This window comes from Bombus pascuorum, unplaced genomic scaffold, assembly GCF_905332965.1.
Source record: "Bombus pascuorum unplaced genomic scaffold, iyBomPasc1.1, whole genome shotgun sequence".
In the NCBI taxonomy this organism is placed as follows: domain Eukaryota; kingdom Metazoa; phylum Arthropoda; class Insecta; order Hymenoptera; family Apidae; genus Bombus; species Bombus pascuorum.
In genome coordinates, this window is record NW_026869762.1 from 20,011 (window position 1) to 47,954 (window position 27,944).

At 33.3% G+C, this 27,944-nt stretch overlaps 1 pseudogene; it reads right to left on the minus strand.

Moving 5' to 3' along the window:
- Positions 1-228: 228 nt before the first annotated feature.
- Positions 229-27,805, minus strand: LOC132915936 (cytosolic endo-beta-N-acetylglucosaminidase-like; annotated as a pseudogene).
- Between the last annotated feature and the right edge of the window lie 139 nt (positions 27,806-27,944).

Here is a 27,944-nt window from a genome sequence, read left to right on the forward strand (position 1 = left end):
TGCTTCGGCATCTCGAACATCTACACATCTTGATTTGCAAATAGCTATGCACAGTTGCAACAGATTTAATAAGGTCTCAGAACACTTAACTCGTCCTTCAACGTTTTACAACTTGCAAGATTTCTACGTTGAAAGATACATTATCAATTTGCCAATAAGTTACTTTCAAACACAAACTTATTATTTGTATATTAATTGTTGTTAATATCTTCTCTCATTATAGATATACTTATTATTATTATTATTTTTTTTTGCATCGTAATAATTATTATTACGCGTTTTCTTATTATCTGAATGATATAATTTTATTACAATTATTAAGTTGTAAATACTGAATTTATTCAAAAATAATGAAGCAAAGATAATTGTTCAGAATCAATTAAATGTATGAAGCAAATTCAATACATTGTACATTATGCATCGCAACATTTCTTTCGTTACAAAAAAAAAGTTATTAATTCATGAATTTAATTAGTACTGATTAGTATTTTTCTTCTCAACCATAAACGAGTTATATAAGACCTATGCTTAATGAAAGGATATATCTGTTACCCACATAAACTCGTTATTCTCAATAAATTGCAGACATTCGATATTTTATTAAGTTTCCTCATTCACTAGCAGCAGCTCATCAATAATGAAAGTTCGTTATTGATCCAAGAATTGATATATCATAAAGAGTATGTGCGTATAGCAGCATCGAGAAAATGTTCAAAATCGTTTCTTTTTTCTTTTTTCTTCGAAAACGAAGCGTCTTCGACTTGTTTTCTCACGATTGTATGAAATAGATACAATGGCTCATAAAAGTATTTTGCAACTACTATTTTTATGATAGAAAAGCCAAAAACCAATCTGAAAATATACATAAAAGTTATTTACAAACATATATTTAATAAAGATTAGCACACAGCATTAATAGCCTCCTTGGTATGCCTAGAAAAAATCTCAAAAGTGGTTCCAGTAAATATTTAAGCTTATTTCATACATATGGAAAATGTTTGATGAAATGTTAAATGACTGTTTAAATACTTTATTGATTTCTACAAAATATCTGCATACTTGTGTTAGGTGTTTTGTAATATCTATGTATATTTTCAGATTTGCTAAAAACTTTACCAATATAGCTATGACAATCGGATTTTGTTACAATACTAATGACATTTCAAAATGTTTCTTTCAAGACATATAGTATATTCATAAAAGGTGTCTTCTGCAAGAATATGAATACCTTCATGAGCAACTGTATAAAAAGAATGCCGTTACTTGACTCCTATTTTAATCTTCTAAAAACTTTCCTGATCTTTCGTGGATTGAGTAATCGAGTGGGACTGATCATTGGGCGGTAATTGATGGTGGCAGTATTTTGTTGTACTAGAGTAGACGCAGTATTTCGTTGTACTCGAGTAGACGCAGTATCTCGTTGTACTTGAGTAGGTGCACTAAAACAACACATGGCAACACATTTTTTATGGAAAAAAGATCCTGCTATTAATGTGTAAAATAATTTTATATTTTGTAGATACTTAAATTCATAAACACTAAAACGGAACGATGGTCTAGTATTGGGATTAAAATTAAATCCTTCGGACTGGATTGAACCAGGTTCCTAAAAAGGAAATCATATATTAATCATAATAATGTTAATCATTTGTAAAACACAATCATTAACATAGTTGGTATCGCGAACCTCTAATATACTACAATACAATTTTGTAAATTTCTTTCTATACCGCTGTAAAAGTGCTTTCAAAAATAGGAATACGGTAACTCTTATCAGGTCATCGCATTATTCGAAATACTGTTTATCGATAAGTCATGATAGTCATATCTTATGATAGTAGCAATGGAATTTGAAAATGTTACGTATAACGTATATAATATTAGGTTGTCCGAAAAGTTTCTTTCGTTTTATAAGGAAATAATAGATGCACAACATTTTCTGTTTTATATTATTTTACTGAATTTTGAATGAAACGAAAGAAACTTTTGCGACAGCCTAATCTATTGCTAAAAGATTTTTACGAGTGTTCGGTGTGTACAGAAGAGTGTACAAAGGGTGTACAGAATACAACAGAATAAATCGATTATCGAATATGCTAGGAATTTTTTCAGTGACTTAATACTTTTAGTTTACTTACAGCTGTATGATCTCCTGGTGACGAATCAAAATTAAACGCGCATTCTAGAGGAATAGATGATGAAGTAGACAATTGTTGACTTTGGGTAACAGGTTGCGATATAGAAAATGAACTTGTAGTTGGACATTGCGGAAATGCTGCTAGTTCCGGATTAGGTCCGTTAAATGTATAATCGGTGGAATCAATCGATATTTGAATCTGAGTCGATACAGGAGGTATCATATTCGTAGGAAAATTGAATCGAGTCCCAGGCATTACAGCCGGTTCAGTAGAAATGGCGTTAAATATAAATTTTTGATGTACACGTATAAGAGACGTTGACTCGCCGGTAGACGTTCTAACAGTACTATCACCAGATACTACTGATTTCACTGACAATGTGCCACGTACAGTTGGCATCCCGAGTGTTGTATTATATGTTGTTTCTTTTTGGTTTGTTGGTGTTGAATCGCAAGCTGCAGGTTTATTTTCTAGCACCGGAGAAGTGCAAGATTTACGTGAAATTGCGCCACCAAATTCACATTGTTTATTAGATAAACTAAAAGTAGTTGGTACCAAAATCGATGATTCGGGTGTTCCAGAATTATGCAAAGTTTGTGATGCATTAGGTACTTGGAATGCTGGACTTGATAATGTTGTTGTCGTTGTTGATTTCCACCAGAAAGGCGTAGATCTACTTTCTGCGTTATCACACGCTGACTCTTAACTTTTTGACGTTGGAGAACCAAGAAACTGGCTCGTACTTGTGTCACCAAATGAATATTGTTTTTTAGATAAATTAAAAGTAGGTGGTTTTAAAATTGATGATTTGGATGTTCCAGATTTATGCAAAGTTTGTGCTGCAGTAGGTACTTGGAATGCTGGACTTGATAATGTTGTTGTCGTTGTTGCTTTCCAACAGAAAGGCGTAGATTTACCCTCTGCGTTATCACGCGCTGACTCTTTACTTTCTGACGTTGGAGAAACAAGAAACTGACTCGTACTTGTGTCACCAAATGAATATTGTTTTTTAGATAAACTAAAAGTAACTGGTGTTAAAATTGACGATTTGGGAGCTGGAAATTCAAGGTTATTCCATTTATCGGTCCATTCTTCTTGGCATGCACGTGAAACTGGTTCAAGTGTTTGTGCAGTTTTTACGTATTTATTATTTGACAATGTTAGAGCATTAAAAGCGTTGGAAATATGTAATGTATCTACTATTGTACTAGAAGTCTTAATCGCTGGAAATTCTGGCATTGAGTCTTTCTTCAGATTCTCTGAATCTTGCTTTACATCGGCCTTTGCATCATCACCTTCAATTCTTCGAAATTTATTTCTATTTTCTGAGATCGACGAAGCTGTATTTTCAGCTGTCTTTGCTGTATTTGTATTTTTTCCTCCTTCAAACATTGTCGCATATAAAGTTACTTTTAGATATTGTAACATCAATCTCCTGTTGGCCATCTCTGTTAATATCAAATTTAACATTGGCAATATTTACAGAGATAGATTTAGTCGACGTTGTACCTGGAAATGATTAAATCCTGATAGCAATATTAGCAGTACAGTTAGCTATATTACAATTTGGACAAAAATAACAGAAATAATCGAATCAACAATTAATGCAGTGAACTGTATAGAAAATGTTTTATTATATATTTCACATATTTTTATAATGTCTTCCTTTTTTAATTGTCCTCGTAATATTATACAAATTCGGAAATTTTAAATTGTACAAAATAGTAGGTCACATTAATATTCGGACCGTCTAAACCAGAATTACTTTTTAGAAATTGGACCAGAGGACTTGAATTTCTTGGAGAAGTTAAAAGGATTAGATTACCAAATGATATGGAAGATAGACTTGGAAAGAAATTGCAATTAGTTGGGATTGCGAAGAAAACAGTAATAGTCATTTGTCATGACATTTTTATCTAAACCTGTAATGACTATTACGATCTTCTAACGATACGTTTCGTAGACTTATGTAGGTTATGTACATGCTTCAAGTTTCATCGAAATCAATTGATGCAGAAAGATGTAAGAATTGTTAGATAGATGTAGAATTGATAGATGTGGAAAACAGGTTTCGTTATTTGCAATTTTATAAATATTGCAGTTTTCGCCATTTTGAATATTTAGTTTATACCAATATTGATCGACGAACATTGAGCGCACAGTAGGGGTTAATTAATCAAAATGAAACATTTCATACCACATTATTTACGACGATTAAAAGCAGTTCAGTGAGCATTTAAAGGATTGATCAATTAGAATATAACACAATTTACATATCCACATTTAACACATAGTTAGACAAGCAGAATACACAAATCTGTAGTTAACAGTTATAAATCAATATGAATGATATATGAAATTCGAGATAAAATACAGGATAACAGAATAAGCCAACGCCCAAATCACGTTGAATACACTCGTTCCCGTCCGAACACGAGAAACTTAAGCAACGCTGGGCACGAGTGGGGTAGTACTCTAAGATTAGGTGACCACTAGGGAACTGCGTGTGGTGTTGGTTTTTTCAGAGGAGGTCAGCCCAACATTGAACTGGTTGAGAAGATGAAGCGAGCAGTAATTGAACGAAGAAGGAGATACGGAGCATGAAAAAGGACAACCCTGCTGATGATTGCCGACGCCGGGTATTACTGGGGTTGTCAGCCCTCAAAGCAGAGAAAGGAGGGCGGGGAAGGGTTTTTAGTGGGTATGGCAACAACATCCGCCCGAGTCCCCCACATAACCCCAGTGATGCGGGTCACTGGGTATGCGTAACAGCATTTTTTTCCCCTCCTCACGCAAAAAAAAGAAAAAAAGGACAATCGAATAAAATAGCCAAGCATAATATGATAGTTTGATAATGGAATCTTGAAGCAGTTTCCTTCGTTCAATGTTACACTATTTTCTTTTACTATTTATGAACAAGGCAATTGTCGAAATGATTGCAAAATGTATTATAATAAAACAGATCGTATTTTTACGGATTGGCAGTTGTGACCGATTTGTAGATTTGTTTAACAATTGCAGTGACATCGTGATGAATTGTGGGGATACACTCCGGCATAATACAGGCTCAGAATCGCGTAATGATAGAAAAACTTTTCCTCCTTTTCCTTTTTTTTTTTTTTACGAGATTTTAAGATCATCATTTTCCGAAAATGGAATTCTATCGTATGTTCTTTTATATTTTCTCTAATCGATACATTTATTTATTCTTTATAGAAGAATATTGAGATTCTTTGCCTTAAAATGCCTTCGTACTTACGTAACTCATTTTGAGATAGCAGAGGCATGATCATTATGAATATGTTTTCACACACGGACAATAATTCAGTCACGTAGCAGGTGGCAGGTAGCAGGTACATAAAACATATAATTTAACAAACACGAAGATGGCACCCAGCTGGGGGCAGCCACCCACCTGCTATATTTTATTTTTATTCTTTTATTACCAATAAATAAGATATAATATTTTACCAAATGTCCTTCAGGACAAATTGTAAAAACCAAGATAAACTAAAAAAAGATAAAAAAAATAAAAAAAACGTAGCATGCAGAGCTGAATTTTATCTGTCCACTTTGAAGAATCACTACGGTTGAAACGAGGATAAAAAGTCGCATTTATGTTGTTTCATTTTAGTACACACAAATGGAAACAGCGTTTATCCGTCGCATCTGTGCGAAGTGAAATATAAATTCGCCGAAAGCGACGTTTTCCGACGAATCGTCCGCTGTATCGATCCGCAGTGAGAGAGTGTAAATTTGACTTTACTTAGAACTCGCAACTACGAAGGAATAGTAAGTAATTCCAACATAGAAATTCTCCACGAATTCCAATCTAAAACCTTAAGATCCTTAATAAATGCACCTTTGTACGTAAACCCTCCAATTAGTCAACTACTCGAGTTGTTGGAACAGATCCGCAGGCTAAAAAGACATTATATCTTATACCTAAGCACTAGATTCAAATAGAATCAAATATATTATAAATACTTCTTAATCATGTTATAGTACCACGTCAGATAAATTTATTTAAAATTCTCTAACGAGAATTGATTGTAAAATAAACGCAAATAAAAAAAAAAAACATATAACTTGACCAAACTACTGACCATGTTTGACTGACCGCGTTTATACAAAGCATCTGTCGATAACTGCTGCTTAAAACAACTGCAAAACGATTGACAAAGGAAACTAATGTATAAGCATCTTTTGTGTGCTTTATTGATACCGTTCAACGTTCAATATTTTTCATCATATAATTGCAATCCTCTAAAGTTACCTCGAGAATATCGGTATTAAATAACTATTTAATTATTTAGTTACAACTAAAAGTTCCTAACATAATTACAATGTTTCATCTACTTTGTTACAAATGCGTAGCTGATAAAGTTACCTTATTGCAATTACGACGCAATAACTGCAAAATAAAGACTGTACGTATACTTGTATTATAAAAATCGTGCAAATAGAATAACAACGGATTGGTGTCCATTTTTTTTTTTTTTTTTTTTCTTTTTCGATTACCGATAACTGATAAATTAACGTATTACGAACGTTTTACAGATTAAAACCACTAACAAGCTTTAGGATTTTTATCTGATTTTAGTAAGCTCGGTTACCTTCGAATAACAGTAATCCTGTTTTCAACTGTGCATTTTTACACCCGGATGAATATATACTGGAGCAATCGCTTGATGTAAGTTTACCGTTTGACAAGGCACATCCTTGATAAGATCCTACTTACTACCAGTATTATATTCCACTAATTATGGATTAACGAGGCAGCCATTCTACATGGCAGTATAAGCAGGAAATGTAGAGTAGGATTCGTTTATACGATACTAGGTTAAAATTGACTTGAACTTCCCTTGAAAGCTTAAAATGGAGTTAAAATCTTTGCCAAATATGTCTTGAACTTGTATGATTCTGAATTATTTATTAATTCGGTTTGGTTTCTAAAGTGGGAGTGAACGATCGATAAAAGGTTCTACATCCTGAAATAAGTCAAGAATTTATAGAATGTGTTTTCACACGGCGCTTAAGTGAATACAGGCAAAAGTGAATCAATAAGAGAAGTTATTCTGCATTTCAAACTAAATCGAAAATGTAGAATAAAATTTCATAGTACCGTTTCTGGGAAAATAAGATTTGAAAATTTATCGAGTAGACGTGCAGCAAGTCGATTCTTAATTCAACGCATTAAACTCTATTTTCTTAAAGACGAAGCTTTACATAGAAGAAACTTGTTTTACATCTTTATTTTCGCAAGCATTAGCCAAATTCACATACATTAAACGAATTCGATTCTCTTGAAAAATCAGATAAATGGAAGAATGTTATTCTTTACTGCATACTTTTTACTTATTTTTGGAGATGGAATACCTCGTATTCCACATCTATCCTTCAAATTTTATTTTCCGTATAATATCTCGTATAATTTCTCGTACTAAGATGCAAGCAAGATGCTAGCAAGCCGCCCTTGAGAGAAGGTTGCTAGCGGGAAGCGTCGTTCCGAGAAAAGTAGATTTCCCGTACCTCCTCTTAGATGGATGGTAGATTTAAGGACTTATTAAAAATAAAGACTATTTGTCCGTTTGAAGGATTTTAATTAACGAAATTCTAAGAATTATAGCGGGTGTTCGGTCTAGCTGAACATGTCCCGTGGAAATGCATCGCCATCTGGTAATTATCTTGCCCGAAGAATAGGGTCTGTGTGTGGCGAGCCTCGGGGTAGATATCCATTACAACGTTCACTGTCAAGTATCGCTACGACTATTTCTTTTTAAAGGGAGCTATACAATTATTCTGTACCTTTGTTAAGTAAAACGTTTATTCCGTGGTCGTGGCTGCATCTGACAACCAGTTATCGCCTCGAATCCAAACTCGTTATCGCAAATCTCAGACAATTATAATCGATTTAATTCACAAAGGTTTATAATAATCGGTTTAATTTATAAAGACAGTATTGGGATATTTTTCAACGAATTCCAAGGGAGGAGGCCCGGTGTCCTTTCATCTCCGACATATATATATATATATATATATATATATTGAGGTTTTCACGTACGAAAAGTTAAATTTATATATATTCTATACAATATTCTATAGAGTAACATTAGAAAGCGTTTTGCAATAATATCTTCAATCGTAGTAGTGTACATATTCTTCCACTTAATTTCAATTTCGATTATGCTTTGTGAAAGGGCAGTAGTTCCTACGCTCGATAAGAACATAAAATTACAAATTTCACGTTTTCAACATTAACTGATAATTTAACGGGTAAAAACAATTTTAACGAGCGTTCGATCTAATCTTCAAATCACGTGTTTTTCTATAAATGCATCGAACCACTTCGAAACAATGATGGAAAGATTTTACGATAAAATACAAATATACATAAATATCTTAATAATTACCGTTAATAATTACCTAAATCGTCTAACAATATAATCACGCGCTATCCATTGCAACACGAACCAAATACGCTTAACTTTCAGATTGTAGAAGTTTGATAAAACGTTTTTTCATATATATATATATATATATTTCGTTGCATAATTTCGATACGAGATTAAATATTTCTTGTTTGAAGTAAAAATAGCAAATAAAAAGATTAATTACTCCAAGTAACTTTATTTGAAAATAACGCTTGAAAACGAATTATTATTGCTAGAATTGCATTTAATATCGTGCAAATATACATACAATTTCGCCATTACTAGCTTTATTACACATTCTGCAGTAGGTATTCTCAGAAGTAGGTATTTAAACTAAATACTGCGAGATAGAATGCTTGTCTTGTGAACAATTTAAGTTTCCAAGTCTGTGCAAATTATTGCGAAGCTTATAAAATGAGGTATGTGAGATATTCATAAGCTTATTCCACGGAATTTAATACACGGTTATACTGTAAATTTAATGCTTGAAAAGAGGAAGGTTTTTCTTCGAGTCGGGTTGTATACTACCGCATAAAAATTTAATCCTTTACACCACGTTAACGTTTAGATACATTATTTCATTATATATTTCGTCATATACTTTGCAATATATATCGCAAGATATATTTTATTCGCAACATTATTGCAATGATTTTATTCTTTATAACCAATATTGCAATATTGTATTTAGAAGTATTAGGACATTGGTGTGAAATTTGACGATTAACATGCAAAATATAAAAGTCAGAGTATCAACAGAAATCCACTTATATTTTCTCACGTGATCTGTAATTAGAGGTAACTTCAAAATCGTAATTTTATTTTTATACTTCCATGTATAATTCGTTAATTATTATAATAATCTTATAATATAGAATCACTTATTAATCAATCAATAACCGCTGTATACATACCTTGTAGTTTTATCTTTGTATCATTATTTCGTAATATGTTGGATGTAATTTACGATAATGTTATTGTATCTTTATGTTAAATAATGTATTCTACTTATTAACTTGCAGTATGATATGATTATGTATTATAATTTAGTCGCTGGAACCGTGTCATTTGCTATTGCCAATAATTAAATTCTGGACGTTTGTGCATATTAAATTTACAGAAAACGTATGATATATATACGCATATAAAATATGCGCAGTGCGTCAGCAGTACGTCAGTACATCATACAAGCTAATATGTCGAACATTATTATACATATAATATTTAACGATCAATATTTAACAGCACTTCTATAATTATTCTGATATGCGCAGTTTGCGCGATAAATTATCAGGTTTTTGCCCAAATTTGTAAATGTTAACTGATGAAGTTTATGCAGAACAAGGACGTAAAGTTGGATATTCACTATTATACGCGTATAAGATGACAGTTGGATACTGTTGAAAATATTGATGATAGAAAAAAATGTTAAGAAAATCAAAAATATTGCACGGGGAAGAAAATTTAGTGTAATTGAATTTTTTGCACGAGGGCATTTCAAGTTCGCTAAACATAATGATGAATTCAACGACTATACTCATTCAAGGTCATTCAAAATCAATCTAAGTCACAGAAAATTTGGTGGTGTTCGTGGTCGATTTTACGAAGCCCACAAGGATTCTCTGTTGCTCGGTACATATTTCCTTGTTCCTTTGATTTTGTTGGTTATGGTACACGGTCGCTATCTACGAGGTTCCGCGAAAGGAAATCTACGTGGGCCATTCGTTTACCTTCTCGGTACATTATGTCAAAAGTAAAATTTTGTAAATAAGCCCACCACCTGTAAACCCCGTCATTCACTTTATTACTGGTTCCCTTCAACGAATTACAATCAATAACAACAAGAAATTCCCGTCCATGTAGATAGTGGCGAAAATGTTTAACGGCGTTTACAACTGCCAACGTCTCTAGTTCATACGAATGATACGTAGAATCCACGGGACTAGTTTTCTTACTATACTATACTATTCTATTAGCCGGTTTTTACCGTCGACCTTATTGGTCAAAATAGCCCCGTATCCACGCGATCTAACGTTAGGATGTAATTCTATCGGATAATTAATTAGGGTCGAACATCATTTACGCCAGTTCATCAGTCAGGACGGAAATTACCTTTTGGCTTATATTTTCATGTTTATCTGTCCAATTTAAGGTAAGCAACAAGATACGAGTAGGCGAGGTCGCCCAAGACCTAGGGAACAGCCAAACGACGTCGTTACGTACTCGTATTGCCCGTTGGGGGTGAAAACTGCTGTATATTCTGTAGAATTAGGATGAATGGGAATTTCATGGAACTCGCTGGCCATGTTCGGGCTAATAAGAGGTAGAAGATATCGATCCGCGACAGTATTTTTATTTAGTTCTCGAAAATCTACGCACAATCTGTCCGAGCCGTCCTTCTTTCTTTACGAGTTTTCTTTACATAACCGTGAATTACTAGGCCTTATAATTTTTACTCTAATTAATTCGCTTATTCTATCACGCATTATTCTTCGCTCTTTCTCGCTCAATCTATAACGGCTTCTTCCTTGCGCGGCAACGTTTGGATCAATAAACCGTATTTCTAGCTGGCTCGTATCTACACGAGAGCGTGGGAAGCCCGTAACGAATGAACTTTTGAACTTTTCGAGAACAAAGATCAAACGACTTTAACAATGATCAAGTACCTCGGTATCAACTTCGTAAACATCGATCTTCTTCTCAGCGGTTTTGTCACAGACATTAACAACTTTTGTTTTACAAAGAGCAAGACATTTTCTGTAATATTCACGTTAAAAGCTTGTCTTAAAATTTCACGATCAATCATGATATCATATTCCAAGTAAGTAACTATCAGCAAGGACATGAAAAATGATCTCCCATGTAAAACCATTAATACATACTGTGAACAAAATTTGTGATGTACATTTAATACAAGTGTTTTCTATCTATACCTCGCAGTATTACTAAATCACTCATTCTTTTGCCGGAAAATTTTGGGGCTACGGATTCTTCAATTAGTGAGCATTCAGCTCCCGAAACGAAGTTAAATTGGAATGATGATTTAATGTACCAATTGGATCTTCCTCTACGCGGGAGTCTACTCGACGTTCGTTATTACAATCGTAGTTTTTCCTCCACAATAACGGACAATTAGGCGCGACATATCCCTTCTAGCGGCACTTGAAGCAAGATGCCGTCGATGATGTGGCTGATCGGTTTTCATCAGAGTTTCGTATATTCTTCACCTGCTCCAATTTTATCCTCTTGCGACAACCCGACATTCGATGTCCGTAGTGGCCACAGTGATGGCACTTTATCCGGGGCTTTCTGACGAAGCCGTCGACTTCTCCTCGTCGCAGAGAAATCACATTTCACTCTGAAATTGATCTTCCGTCTCTATGTCATTCGTGAGTGCTAGTCGTTCGGAGAGTCGATCTTGTAGACCGAGGCAAAGAGCGGCGGCATTAATTATTTCGGCCGTCAATAAATTTTGCCATCTTGTCTTCAGAAGGGAACGGAGACGATTACCGTAAGCTCCTGAGGATTCGCTCTTCGACAGTCCTTCCTTGTATATCTCCATTAGCGCCGAGGTCGCCGTCTCTTGGCCACCAAAACGCGTGATGAAAAGTTCATTAATTACCGGCTAGGTAATTTCTTCATCGTTCAGTACTTGCGTAATCCAATGCGCTGCAGAACCCTCTAAAGCACGATTCAAGGCAGAAAATAACTCGCTGCCTCGTAAAGGATTTTCTTTCATCATTAGGATAACGATTATGCACCATGCAGCCGGGTCGGCGCTCACGATACCGGGGTTAAAACGTGGTAGCGTTAAATTTCCAAGTCCGCCGCTCGATCTTTGCTCTCGCGGCTGAGTCAACTCGCGCACAATAGGTCACGAGCTGTTGCATCGTTACAATCGGCACTGATCCCACTTCTGTGATGTCGGGTTATCATTAAGATTAAAGTTAGGGGCATATAACGAATCTTCAGAGGAATTATTCATCGTTGTCACACAATCGAGGTAACGTTTATTAACACAAGTATGGATGTGACAATAACTATATAATAAGTATGGATGTTCGATAACGAATCCGCTGTCGACGGGATAACAGATGTACTTTGCTTAATTTTTTTCATTTTCAATAACTATCATCGTCGATGGAAATTCTTTTTGACTAAGAATAATCACTAGCGTTATCGGCGATAAAAACATTTTTGGATTATTTCTGACCAAATGGTTGGCAAAGCTGATATACATCTAAGAACAATTTATTTGTTATATATATGCAAAATGGAGAGGATAGTCGTAGTACAATCGGAAACAAGCTGATTCTACATGAAAAAATAAGTCGAAACTGTACAATAAAATTTGTTCATATGACGCTTCGTTTCTGAGAAAATCAAATTTGAAAATTTGTCAAGCATACTTTAATTTTCCTATGTTTTTCCTATATTTTTTTACTTATTTTCAAATGAAATTTAAATCCCTGTCGATTATTTACCCTTATCCGGAATTAAGCAAATTTAGGTATATTTGTCAAATCTTCAAAGTCGATTTTCTTGAAAGCGAAGCCGCAGACGAACGAATACCATACGAAATTGCTTTCATATTTTTCACGTGGAATCACCCCTGCCCGGTCGTACTGCGACTACCGCTCCATCTCGTGTAATAAAATTTTTCGATATGAAATAGCATTTATATTAACTTTTATTCTTACAGTAGATTTCAATTTAATATCTATAATTCGAGAGGGTAACATTTTTGTCCAAATATTGGCTTCGTAAAGACGTCAAAATCCGTAAACATCAAGCTTTGACAAATAATTTGAAACTTGGTAAACTAGATTGAAGATCTTTCAATTCGTTACGTTTCTATGTTCTCGTGATCCCACGAAAAACAGTTTACAAGCTTCAACGTTCCGTCTCTCATGTTACAACCCCTGGTTAACTCCCCAATCTAATTTTTCTGCGCTGATTTGATTCGCTTGCCGAGCGGATTTCAAATTGTATCTACCGATCGATTTGTTGACCAGGCACGTTTCACTTTCGCGACACGACGACTGCGTTTATTCGCAGCAAACGTATTACGTTACATGGAATGTAAAAGCTCCAACACGATACGAGAACAAAGAGGGGCTCTAGTCCCGTTGAAAATGTTTCCGCGGTCGAGGCATACGAGCCGACTCTCCACCTCACTCGCTTTTTCCCTGCCTCGTCCATGATAAAACCAATAGATCGCCTTGGTCGAACAGGAAAAAATTTGATCTCATCTTGTTAATATGAACGTTCCTCCTCCTTAAGCACCAAATGCCGAAGATTTTATGGAAATGGCACGGCTGTTATATTCCTTCGAGGGGGAGCAATGATCGCATAGGCACTATCGGTTTCCATTATACGTCTCGATTCCATATTGTCGATCGCCTATTTGAGGGGGTTGAACGATAGGCGGAAGTATCAGAGGTCGAGGGTTGAAGCTTAGGGAAACGGAGATTGTAACTACAGGTCGGTTAGAGGTATTGCATCGTAATGTTCCGTTGCAGTGTACCGTTGCTCGTAAGTATAGTTCATAAACGTTGGTAATCTGTGACGATATCATTGATAGCTGATAATGTATCTAGGCAATTGAAACGATTTGCGACAACATTATTTAGATTTATTTGAAGTGTAGAAATTAATGGTAAATATGATTATAATTAGAAGTCTAGTATAGTAATTAAAAAAACTATTGGCACATACTGTTATTCTCCAATGAAGCAGTCTTCCGTCAGATTTTGTTCGTCAAACTTTTGTAACCATATTAAAGTACTACTGATATGAAAATGATATTGATAATGAAATGTAGTATATTTTGACCTAATTAATTAGCATGTAAATGCTGTAATAAATAGAATGGTATGCCGATAGTTTCTGTAGCCACGTGTGCCTTTTTATGCAATCACCAAACTATAATAATAAATTATCTATTAAAAAACAGCAACATTATATTTTCCCATCTAGCGTGTACAATTTGCTATTTAAATATCGCTGATTTTAATATCGGAAGTCAAATTACAACTTACAAAGAGATCTGCAAGATTTCTCTTTATCTAATTTATAATCAAAAGATTAAAAAGTTAAAAAATTTGTAGCTGAAGACTTCGTCAATAGTTTTGTAATATTTTACGATTACAAACACCAGTTTTATTGTTGCGTATTAGCTTCGAAAAATTAATTCAATCCGACCATAATATATTATTATATGAAACTAAAGTAATTACGAATGTAGTTATAATAATTTATTCTTAATTTTGTAAAATATACATCAAAAATAAACAAGTGTCTTAATACTTTTTAAGAGTAATGCACACTTTGGTCGATTTGTATGAACAAGACACGAATGCTACTAAAACACATGGTAGAACAAATAAACATCCAGGACCACTTTATTCTCTGTTACAGTCATCCCTGAATATCATAACAGCCTGTTATGCCCGGAGCTATCAAATATTATGGAAGAGTCTTGTTACCGAAAGAATCCATTGTTTTTAGCTCACTCGGTGATAAAGCTATATATACAGTAGATATGATGGAAACGGATTGAATAAATTGATAGATAGAATATTGCGATTAACCGAGGCAATAATATTTAATGTTATTTAACACTTAGATCAATCACGTATTCAATTCAATCAGTACGACACTGATATAGTTTTAAATGAATAATTATTCCACAACAGGATTATGAAAGATGATTAATTCATACGTTTTAGTAACATTCGTGCATTGTCAAGACAAATCAATTAACATATCCAAATACATAGGAGCGAAATCCTACGTAAACATTACAATTTGGTTTAGACACATGTTTAATTTCAGAATATTATAATTTTAATTGATGTTCTACACTTTATACGACGTATGTTATTAATAATAACATGCACAGATTTTGTTATATAGTATACTTTAATGTCACGATCGTTTATCATATATATGTGAATTTTTAACAAATTAAAAACGGATAAAACGTAGAATATAGATAAATAAATATGACGGATGTAAGTGCAATGAAACAAATCAGCCTATTTCTACAACAAACTGAAATTTAACTTTCAGAAAGACTTTTAACAAACTAGGATTTAACCTAGCCGTTTAGAATGTTGTTCATCCTTATAAAAAGTAACCAATTTTTGTTCTCTTTCCATCAATCACGTACGTATTACGCGCAAATTCTGTCAAACATTTTTAAATACAAAGTGTAAGAATTGTCGATATTTCCAGGGAAATTCAAATTACTTTTCACTGAAATTTCATTGAAGCTTTGGAACGAAATATTTAATTTTTCGTTTCGACATAAATTGATTTATTTTTAGACATTTACAATTTCTATTTATTTGACAATCATCAAATAACGTGTCACACAAACTGTTGTCGTTTAATATTTTGCGACAGTGCTTAAAGAATTCATAGCTAGAAGATAATGTACGCATTATAGGACTGTGTAAAATAGTACGTAGCAATTGAAATGCTGCACAAAGGAAATTATTTGATCGTTGACCCAATAGAAGTGAAATAGAAATAATTATGTCGTGTCTTATTATCGAGAAATAACCCTTTATCCTTGTTGAAAAATGTATAATAAAATTGGCCAAAATGTACGCCATGCTGTTGTGAGAAATTTATACGTTTCTAACGGATATTCCCGCTTTAAAATTTCATTAGTTACCGCTAAGGACATTTCATTAAATCTTCCGACGAGAAGAGTAAACAGAAAAACAAATTTAAAACCAGAATAATTATTTGCAGAAAGAGAGGAATGTGTTTTTCGATCAAATATGAGAGCATATACATCAGAAAATTTAGTCCACCGTAAAACCAGAGAAAATTAATACCGCTGCAAAACAAATACACGTAATCCCCTCAGATATTAAACCGCCAATGTAATTTATTTTTGCTCCTCGCTACTTTTAATTTAGTTTTTATCTTTCCGCTAAATTTCATAAGATTTTTCATAAATTTTCATAAATTTTCACAAGTCTAATTTCCATATGTGCATAGTATTATAATATTTATACGTATCTAATATTTGCGTATTATTTTTCTATATTATATTATATTATATTATATTAATAAATATTTTTACGTTATCCCTTTTATACGTATACACCTGCTAAATACTATAAAAAATACTACACTTTGAATGTTTCAAATATTTGTATATCGTCTCTTCAATTTTTACGTCTTTAAAATTGAACATTATTGATTATGACATTATTTCCTATTATATCCTATTATGGAAATTGTTAATTTTAGAGTCATCATTCTTGTGGATCTGAATACATTTCTATGCGTACATTATTTTCGTTATAGTCTCCCTATTATCGTATTATAATAGACAGATCCATTGGTTATAAGTTAGACATATACGTACATTTTGCCTGTTTATTCTTTCCAATTTCAAATCTTAGTGCACAAATTGCAGATTTTTCGTATCTGTAGTCAATGATTGACCGGATTTGAAAGTAGTATATAAAAACTGACTGTTGCAGTTTTTCAGCAATGTCATATGATTCTTACAATATGACGACCAGATGCGTAAGTGGATGTGTAGAAAAAAAGATGAAAATAGTATAATAATAGGAACAAGTTATATATAGATATATAGATAATATATACACTATATATATGTATATTGCTCTCAACTGTTACAAAGACTTCGCGATATCAATGCTAGTAATATTTACTTATATTTTTATAATTATCGATAAATGTACTACAGAAATCGCGAACCACGCGAATAAGTGATCGCAAAAAAAAAAAGAAAAAAAGAAATTTTTTCAGGAAGTACCGAACCCTCTGATAATTCCTGTAAAATTCTACCGTAATTCAACACTCGCTTGTAAAATTCTACCGTAATTCAACCCTCACTGTGTTGCTTCCTACGCGCGAATAGAAGCTGGAAGATGCGCCAACGCGGTATGGATGACGGAAGGGGGAAGTTATCGATCGTCCGCCGCAAACACGGTCGAGGAGGCACGCTTCAAAAGAAACGTCCAAGCTACTGATGTTTAGAATAGTTGCGAAAGAACGTTTATGCAATACCTTAAGGACTAGAGACGATATTCTTTCGCTTTACCGACCATAACAGAGCCGATCCTCGCTGTCGAAGATTATACATTCCGTGAATCGACGAGCTGGCCATCGTTGACGTAATTTAACACCGTATCAAAGACCTTAAAAGTATTATAGTTCCTGTCAAACGAGCATCTAGTATCGAGATAACGAACCATTATTTTCCTATAGTACGTCATCATACGCCGTTTTATAATAGGTTCGATCGCGCGATGTAACACGATTTTGGTACCGTTTATCGTCTCACATGCGAAATGAATTTTACTTTTACTATGCATGACTTTCTGTATCAAGACTCTGATGAATTTTAACCTATTAACTAGGGTCATCCTTTGATCAAAAACTTCTATAACCGATCAAAGTCAACGACAAAACCAGCACAGCATAGACGCAATAACTTATATTATATTATTATATTATAATAATATAATAATTTTTGTAACCTCTATATAGATTTTCAGACTCGTTACAAATTTGAGCAGCGTAGTCACGATATATTTGTGTTTTATTACAATATTGGCGAAACTTCAAAATGTTACGTATAGCAAATAGAATATATGTGAGTCGCAACATGTGGACCATTTTGTCGATTTACATCAACAATTCACGAATGTTACTAAAATATATAGATAAATGACAAATTAATAATCAAAGCCATATTTATTATCTTCTTGTGGAATCATTAGATTTTTTAAATTACGCATAACGGTTGTTACGTCGAATGACACCCTCATCGACCGGATCATCTACCGCGGGCAGACTGGCAACCAGATGTTCGCACATTGTCACGGCGCCCCTTCAATGTCGTGTTTCTAACCGTCGCTAGCGGTCCGCCGGCGTCGTACATCAATACAATGTATCGACGAGTGTATGGTTGCTACCTGGCCGCGAGTTCCAGAGACTTTTATCTCTTGTGACGCTCATATTAGTGTATGACTAATCGTTGAATATAGACGATATTTTAACCTATTAACACAGTGATAAATTCATTAAACCGCTCCGGTTATCCTAATCGAAACACGAGGAACCACTACTTCGCGGTGTCGATTACACGAATCGTAGCGAGAATTTACCCCTCTCGCTGACGCGTTTTCCCCGCGACCGCGTCTCTCCGCAAACGGTCGTAACAACGTTCGACGAGATAAATACGTCACATAAATACGTGATAGATACGTTTGCATATGGCCTTATACATAAATATGCAAAACATGCATCATACAAAGAACGTGAAATAAAACAATACATTTTTATAGTCTGCTAATCATTCTAACAAACTTCTATCTTTATATATTTCATTTTATTTATTATTTATTTATTAATTTCGTTCTTCTATTTGCATTCTATAAAAAAGCACATTTGCATAAACGTCAGCAGTGTCATAACATGTACAACGTACATATCTATAAAAATGTTCTATGGTAAATGTCGGAAAACTTTCATGAGCCACTGTGTGTAAGTAGTACTTGACGTAACTGACAAGCAAAACATACATGGTGAACAAAGGAAAGAGAGAAAAAGGAAAAGAAAAGGAAAAAAAGAAAGAAAGAAAAGGAAAGAAAGAAAAGGAAAGAAAGAAAGAAAGAAAAGGAAAGAAAGAAAGAAAGAAAAGGAAAGAAAGAAAGAAAGAGAAAGAAAGAAAGAAATATTATAATGCAAACTGTAACAGCAGGTAGAACCGCAGAAAAATTCGACTCGATAACCGCAGGAATATCAATGAGCCGGTCGCATTCTTCGATTACAAATAGTTGTTATTGTGACACACGGCAAGCAGAACGTAATTTGCGTTGCTCGTTCGCGATGTGACTGTTAAAACAAACGAGTAACCGGCCCGTGGCTGTTCACTTCGAGAACATCAGAGCTCGTAATGGATGACAGCTATTAGTGTCTGGTGCACGCCCGAAAATTGCTGGCGTTAACTTTATCATCGTGGTCAGTGAAACTGTTGATTATTGTCGGTTACGGTTTAGACGGTATTGGACCATGCTGCAACAAATCATTGGAACGCATCGATTGCCCGGCTAAGCTTCGCGCGATTGCTTTTTTCACGCACCGAGTGTGCCGATGGATACGATTAAAAATCAAATTTCGAATAATTTCATACTGGCCAAGGCAGATAGAAAATTGTTAACCTGTTGATAACTAGGTCATTTCTGAACCAGAAACGTCTACAATTAATGAATTAAAAATTTACAAAAAGAATCAACCTCGGTTAAATTAATTATAGTATTTGCAAATATACGTATATAAGTATTGTATACGTATGTACATCATTCGACAAGTAACGTCGAATTTTTAAAATGTAAAAATTTAGTTACATTCATTGACGAGTATATACCATTTGTTTCGTTCCTGGAACATGTTCTGCCACTGAGGTAATTTTTAAATCCCTCTTTTATAAATATAAATAATGGAAAATATTCCTCTTAACTGGAAATTTTTCCGTAAATGAAACCTGTTAACGTAGCGCTTGAAAATAATAGCATTTATTCTTTTAATTACCAATTCTCGGTTTCTGCAGTTACCATTTCATTTTTATATTAAATTTCTATATTGAAAACATTGATACGTATATTAAATCCCAAATTGAAAACGATATTGATACAATATTTAGCTATTAACCGGTGTATACGGCAGTACACAATGTAGAATATACTAAATTTCATTTTTGGAAGAAATAAAAATTACTCTATAACTTTGAATAAAATTTATATTTAATGCACTAAAATATTGTTTTAAACGAAATAGTTTACTTTCGTAATTTTTAATATACACAAATTCATGTTGTTTCGTATAAAGGAAAAATCAAGCTTTGACTAACAAAACTATAATTATTTATGTTTCGGATCAGGAATCGTAAACGAGCAAGTGAGATTTTTATCGGCAAAGCAAAACTTATAATTTGATAGCAAAGGAAGACTATTTTTTAAAGCTGTATAAACCTGCAATATCTTAGTGATTCGATATATGTATCAATATCTTGAATATAAAAATTGTTTTATTTCGGTATAAGATAAAAGTTTGAATATCTAAGCTTAAATGAAGAAAAAAAAAAAAAAAAAGAATTTAGTATATCAACTGAGGTTTTATTCCACGTTTTCATCTAATCGGTGACTCTACTTAATGTTTTCATCGAAGGTTGGAAATTTTAACCACTGTCCGATTTTATGATAATATTTTCACCTAATATTAATATTCGGATATTAATCCATCGTAACCAAGTCGTCCATAGTTCATTTACGCGACTAAAGCGCAAATGTCGTCGCTATATTCAAAATGCCGCTGATTGGAAAATTAACGGTGTACACGGCAACCGATCAATATGCGTCCTGTACAAACCACTTTCAGATGGATGCAAACGAAATCAGAGTTAAACCTATACTGAAACGGTTCGGTGCAATCAAAACGCATAAACGCTTGTAATTTTAGTAGCTCATCGAAGTGATATAATTTACGGGAGACGTCATTTCGACGTATTTCGAATTTCATGCGGAAAATTACACGAGCCATTTACATTTCTCTCCCATTAACTTTTATCCATTTAGCAATATAAATGTATATCGAAATTCATTTTTTGCAAAGCTTTCCAGTTTCCAAGCTTTCTGTGTAGTATACCTATATCTATACGCGTCTATTTGACGCATTCGAAATGTGCGTAAACCTAGTGTTAAAGTTGTTATATTTTAAAATCAAACAAACGATCATCTCCAATCAATTTCCTTAATCCAACAGTTCTCGGGGAAATAAAGAATATCTAAGTTTTTCAAGTTGGAACTAGATGAACAATCGGAGACAGATACGGCAATCCAATTTACACGTTTTGCATCGTTTTGATAAATAGTTACACGATATATCTCCTCCACAGTGTCACCCGAGGAATATTATTTCGACCATTTATTAAATATTTCAGCCATAGAAACGAAAGAGTTAAGTAAATACCTGAGCTGCTGTAATTAAAAACTGTAACTGAAAAAGAAAATCGTACAATCTGTGTAACCTAACCCCTCCCTATCTCATAGGTACTATATCTTAAAGGAAAAGCTTCTTATCGCTAAAATTTACTCGAAGATGTAATTTAATTTAACAGGAATAAAAAAGTGAAACACAGCGCACAGATTAGTTGATGACACTTTTGTCACGACATTACGACTGTTCAAAATTCTACAGATATTATCAATATATACATAAACAAGTATACACATATACGTAAATATTTCTGTTTTTTATAAAGATAAGGCTCATAACCGCCAGAAATAAAATTTGAATCAAAAATGTTATCCAAATAACATTTTCTAAAGTAAATATCTACAACAAATATTGCAAGAATTATCCGGTTCTAAAATTGTTTGTTCGCTGATATTTCAAGTAGCGCACGCTTTAAATTCTTCCTCCATTTCAGCAGATCTCGAATTTAATTTATTACGAATACAGAGCTTTATCGAAGTGTTGCTTCCTGACCTAAATAATATAATCAACCATAAGGAAACCTTAAAGGAATTTAATAAAACAAAGTCGTAAGAAAAATTAAACAAGTTACCTACCTATTATTGGCATATACATGATACTTGATACTTAAAACAATTCATGGTAATTATTTAGAAAGCTGCCGCCGCCTTGAATTTTTATGCTTTTTTAATATATTGTCGGGCTCGTGATTCTAAACAACTTTTTCCTGCACGTATAACCGCTGCTCGGTCTTAATATCCGAGACATTTGCAAAAATCTGTCGATATTACAGTGAATTGTACCTGTTGCACGATTATGCGCCCGAGACAACGTATGCTGATTGTCGACCGCTGTGAAGTCTAATCCAATAAAATAACAGCTAACCAAAACCTAATTCTCAACTTTTGTTTATAGTTTATATGTATAGGTTAGAATTAGGTATCATTTTATCAGGCCATTTTATCACCAATGAGATATAAGACTTTACCAAATGTCCTTCAGGGCAAATTGTAAAAACCAAAATAAAATAAAATAAAAAAAAAAAAAAAAAAAAAAGAAAAAAAAAAGAAAATATCTTGAAAACTACAAGAGTCCGGCAGTAAAAAGTTGTTAAAAATGTTGATTTCTACAACATATGAAAAAATTATGGAAATCCAAAACAGCAGCGTTCTAAATAATTACACAATTTTCTATATAAATTCTACTTTTCTTAATTACATTCCCAAAAATATCAATTTGCATAAAAATCCAGAATCTAGTAATAAATAATTTCTTGCTTAAGTATTCTTGTGATCTGTACAAAATATATGTATACTTGTACTAGGTATCTTGTAATTTTTATATATTTTTTCAGATTCGCTTCAAACTTCACCAATATAAAAATAATAGTCGAATCTCATAACAGTTTTAACGGAATTTCAAAATGTTTCGTACAACACGCATAATATGTAATATCAAAAAATATGTGCATGACTGTTCAAATGTTTTCGTGCGTCTGTGCATAAATAAGCAAAAAAAGAAAAAGCGAGAGAAGGAAAACTAACAAAGATTAACTTCGCCATCTCGATCTAATCCCATAATAATGTAGGGTCGACCAATGAGAAATGGGCTTATCCTATAATCACGAAGCCGACCCATGAAATATTGAGCGATAAGATATGTTGGATAGACATCCTATGGTGAAACGTTAGTATTCCTTTCACTAGAGTGGTTCTCAAAGATTAAAAGATGATTGTAGCCAGGTCTGATAGTCGGAGAACGGTTTTTACACGGTCGAAACCCTCGTCCTCTGGTAATACACTTTTACTGTGACGCAATCCACCTGCTACGTACATTTATCGAGGGAACGCGAAATGCGAGCGACAGTATAAAGTACGAGAAGCAGACTTACCGTCCAGGTGTCGATGCTTTTGTTTGAGGACGATCTTTCCCAGATAGCAGACGCTACTCCTCGCAAAAGATATACCAATTTCGTTCACAGTCCTCATGTTCGTTCGGTAAACACTGACAACAAAAAGGAAAATTTCATGTTAAATAGAAAGAATATAGTATTACGAACATTAATACGAACGTGACTTCTTCGACGCTTATAGAATTTCGAGATCACACATCAGACTATATTGGCATTTCTATGCATTGTATGATTTTGTTGGGAAAATCAGAGACATACAACATTTTTCTGTATATTCTGTAAATCTAAGAGACTCTTTTTGTTAAAATGTTCTTCCATTGAAAAAGATTTTTATTTTATAGAATTTAGAAAAGTTTATGTAATTTCAGAAAACGAATAAAAATAAGTTTACATAAATCAATAATTTGAATATTGTTTACTTCCTCTTTTTACATAGAATTAATAGTAAAACTATTGTTAATATTCTCCTGTGTGAATTTTTTTCAATTTAAATTGTCCTTTAAATAGAATATTTTTTTGCATTTATGCAACAGTTAAAAAAGATTATGAACTTAAAGACACCTTGTAAAAACTTCAAATTAATTTTCAAACTAAAGGTTTAATATATCTCCATTTACGATTTGAAATTTAAGATAATACCACAACTATCTTTGTTAAAAGCACCACATGAAGCCTTTTATAGAAAGAAACTGAAACTAACAGTTAAACATAAGATCATAATTTATCAACTATTTCCTCTGATTTCATTTGCTTAATTTTCGACATTGAAATAGATGCTTTTCTTTTACTGTTATATAAGTTCTTAAAATATGCAAACGAAAAGTCTTGTAAATATTTCAAAATTTCACGTAATGCAATATACTTTCATTCGAAAATTTCGTTTTCTTAACTTAGAAGTTAAAAACTGTATTTTGTGTCTTATGTCGTAGTTCTAAGTACTTAAACTCGAGCCCTAGTTTATCGTACTTTAAAATGGCAGATCCCAAGAGCATAGCACAATGAAAAATAGTCTTAAAGTTATATGCTCCTGAGAATCATGTAATTTCAACACGTTCCTTATATTGAATAATAGCTATTAATGGTAATAACTATTGCTAATTGTAATTAGTCCGTTTGTAGCATGTAACCAATTGCATATATATGTAGAAGATGAAAGGACACCGGGCCTTCCCCTTGGAATTCTTTGGAAAATTTCCCAACACTATCTTTATAAATTAAACCGATCATCATAAATCTGTAGTCATCAGAAATCTTTATAAATTAAACTGATCTTTATAAATCTTTAGTCCTTATAAATCTTTGTGAATTAAACCGATTATAATCGTCCGAGATTTGCGATAATGAGCTTGGGCTCGAGGCGACCACTAGTCGCCGAACGTAGCCGCGGTTACGGGATGAACGTTTTACCTAACAAAGGTATAGAATTGCATAGATCTCCTTAAAAAGAAACAGTTGTACCGACATCCAACAGTAAACATTCCAACCGTCTTTGCCCCGTGGCTCGCCACACACAGACCCAATTATTCCCGCAACATGATTGCCAGATGTCGATGCATCATTCACAGTATATGTTTAGCTAGCCTGAGGACCCGCTATAAATTTTAGGATTTAATTGACTAAGGTCCTTCAAATTGACAAACAGTCTTTATCCTAACAGTCCGGAAGATACGGCAGATCTGCTTTCCTCACGAACGACGTTTCCCGCTAGCAACTTTCTTTCAATGGCGGCTAGCATCTTTCTCTAACCACCAACATAGAAATTTCTGTTTTAATTAACAGATTATTTGCGACCAACTCTTATATAGAATTTTAAGTAAATACATAGAAATTAACCAATTAACGGCAACGTCCATTTCCCTCACTTTCTGAACGAGGGTTGTCCTCGACGAATCCGATCATCTCGTGACCTGAGACACACCCCATCATAGTTTTTCTCTGTAGCATCACTGTGATGGAGAGGAACATTCTCGTGCGATCTCATCAGCGAGTAAAACAACGTCCTTACGATCAGTGGATATTTCACGTTTTTAGCAAACAGTCCGACTTAGACTTTGGAAGAAAGTATATTCGTTATCCCGTTAACCGCGGATTCGTTATTGAACCTAAGATCATTGTTGATAGTATCTCGAATATCTAATTATCACGGCTACTTGTTAAATTCTGTGATAATCATATTTGTACTGGTAGATATCTTCTCTATTGCCTAATAACAATGTCTAGTCCAAATGAAGATTGCTTACAGGCAGCTAATCATAATGTTAACCAGACGCATATATATCTGCTTTCTAAACAAGAAAAATATATCTGTGTGAGGTACATTTATTTAGAGTATAATCATAACTCATACTATATAAATATTTAATGTATTAATGTAATGTAATGACATTACATATCCCTACAATTATTTTATTAGAAGAATAAAATTTTATTCTTCTAATAAAATGTTTTTTAGGTTTAATTATTTTTTGTTTCTTATGTTACAAATATTTCAATTTATATTTTGTAGACTTACCATCTTTTCCAGTTGGCAACCAAATTCCTTGATTTATAATGAACGATGGATTTTAAGCCTGTATTATTGCCGAGAACTAGTATTGGTTCGGGTTGACTTCCATTTGCTATGGACGACTCCATTTTTTTATAAGCAATGATTGCTACAATGTCTTGTTGAAATTCGATGTGAACGAGAAATAGTCTGTAAATGAATTTAAACACATAATTAATATATAAAATACAATTGTGCGAGGTATCATAAATTTAATTACAAAATATATAACTCCTTCACCTGTGATATGACCTAGTTGTAAGATCATTTGTAGTTAATTCTATGCAACCACCACCTCTGAAAGAGAACTCGCTGCAAAATTCGAAGCTATTTACATATAGCATTGGCATTTTATTTTCAATATTTACAACATTTTTTAATACTCGAACAACATTCTTTCTCGTTTCATAAACATAATGTATCGGTTCTTCTGAACACTCATTTCGATCGTTTTCACTTTTCGGTTCTGGAAGTTGAGGCGATGATGTAAATTTCATGTGCGGTATAGGTACTGAAATTTGTGGATCTTGCAGGGATAAATTGTAAAATGGTTTGTGTTTAAATCTTTTTCTATCCCTTTCATATAGTGCCTGCATAAACTATGTGCATCTCAGTTATAATATATTCATGTGATAAATTCAGTTTTTTTTTTTTTTTTTATATATGGTTTATTTTGGTTTTTACAATTTGTCATGAAGGACATTTGGTAAAGTGTTATATCTCATTGGTAATAAAAAAAATAAAATAAAAATAAATATAGCATGTGGGTGGCTACCCTCAGCAGGGTGCCAACTTCGTGTTTTCTAAGTTATATCTTTTATGATAAATTCAGTTTGTTAAAAATAATGTGTTTGTCAAAATTTGACATACCTGACCACAGCGATAATACATGCTACCACTGCCACGGCAAAATGATGTTTTGAATACTTCTTCTTCGTAGATAGATACATGAACGTATAAATAAGGAAACAACTGTGCCCAAAATAGATCTTCTACTTCTTGGAATGTCTTAGATCCGAAAAATTCGTGAGTCCAACCTGGACCAAAAAGTGCAACAGAAAGTCCTTCGTGTCGTATTTTTTGTAAAGCCTGTAGATTATAATGGTTTAATGAAATATTAAACGATATTATATTATATGCTACAATAAAATAAGTAATATTGTAATTACATATGATGAATTAAATCCACCACCGCCAGAACAACCTCTACCTCAAACATCAACTCCTACATATATATCATGAATATCTCGACTGTGAGTTTTTGCTAGTGCCAAACTGTTTTTCAATTTTGATTTCGTCCAGTTATAATTCAAGTAAATGGCATCGCAGTTTAAAAAGAAATCTCTGAAATATTGTACTTAGAACATTCAATAAAATTTACAAACAGAAACAATTGTAAAAGTATAAGAGTGTAACAAGCTTACATGTTTTTACTGTTAAGCTCATTTTGCCAATTTAATTTTCCTTCATTGGTTACGCTATCGTACCATATAATTTCAGAATTTCTAATTGCTTCATGAATATTTTCTGTTAGATATTTTACAAAATAAATTAAATTATTAACTTGCTCATTTTTAATGGTATTTTCAATATTTAATAACCAGCCATCAAACTTATAAAATTTTGCAACAAGTATTAGTGCATCTGCAAATCTTCTTACTTCTTCCTGAGATTCAAGTATAACATCCCAGATACCTTCTCTTTCCGTAATTACAGTATCAAGAACTTTTACACCATGATTATGTGCTGCATTAATCCATCCAAAAGGGGGCACAGTTATGAAATGATGACTAAAATACACAAAAGTGTTAATAACACTCCAGTGATAAAATAGGTAAGAACCATAAGATTCTGATCCATATATAAATCTGAAAAATCACGGG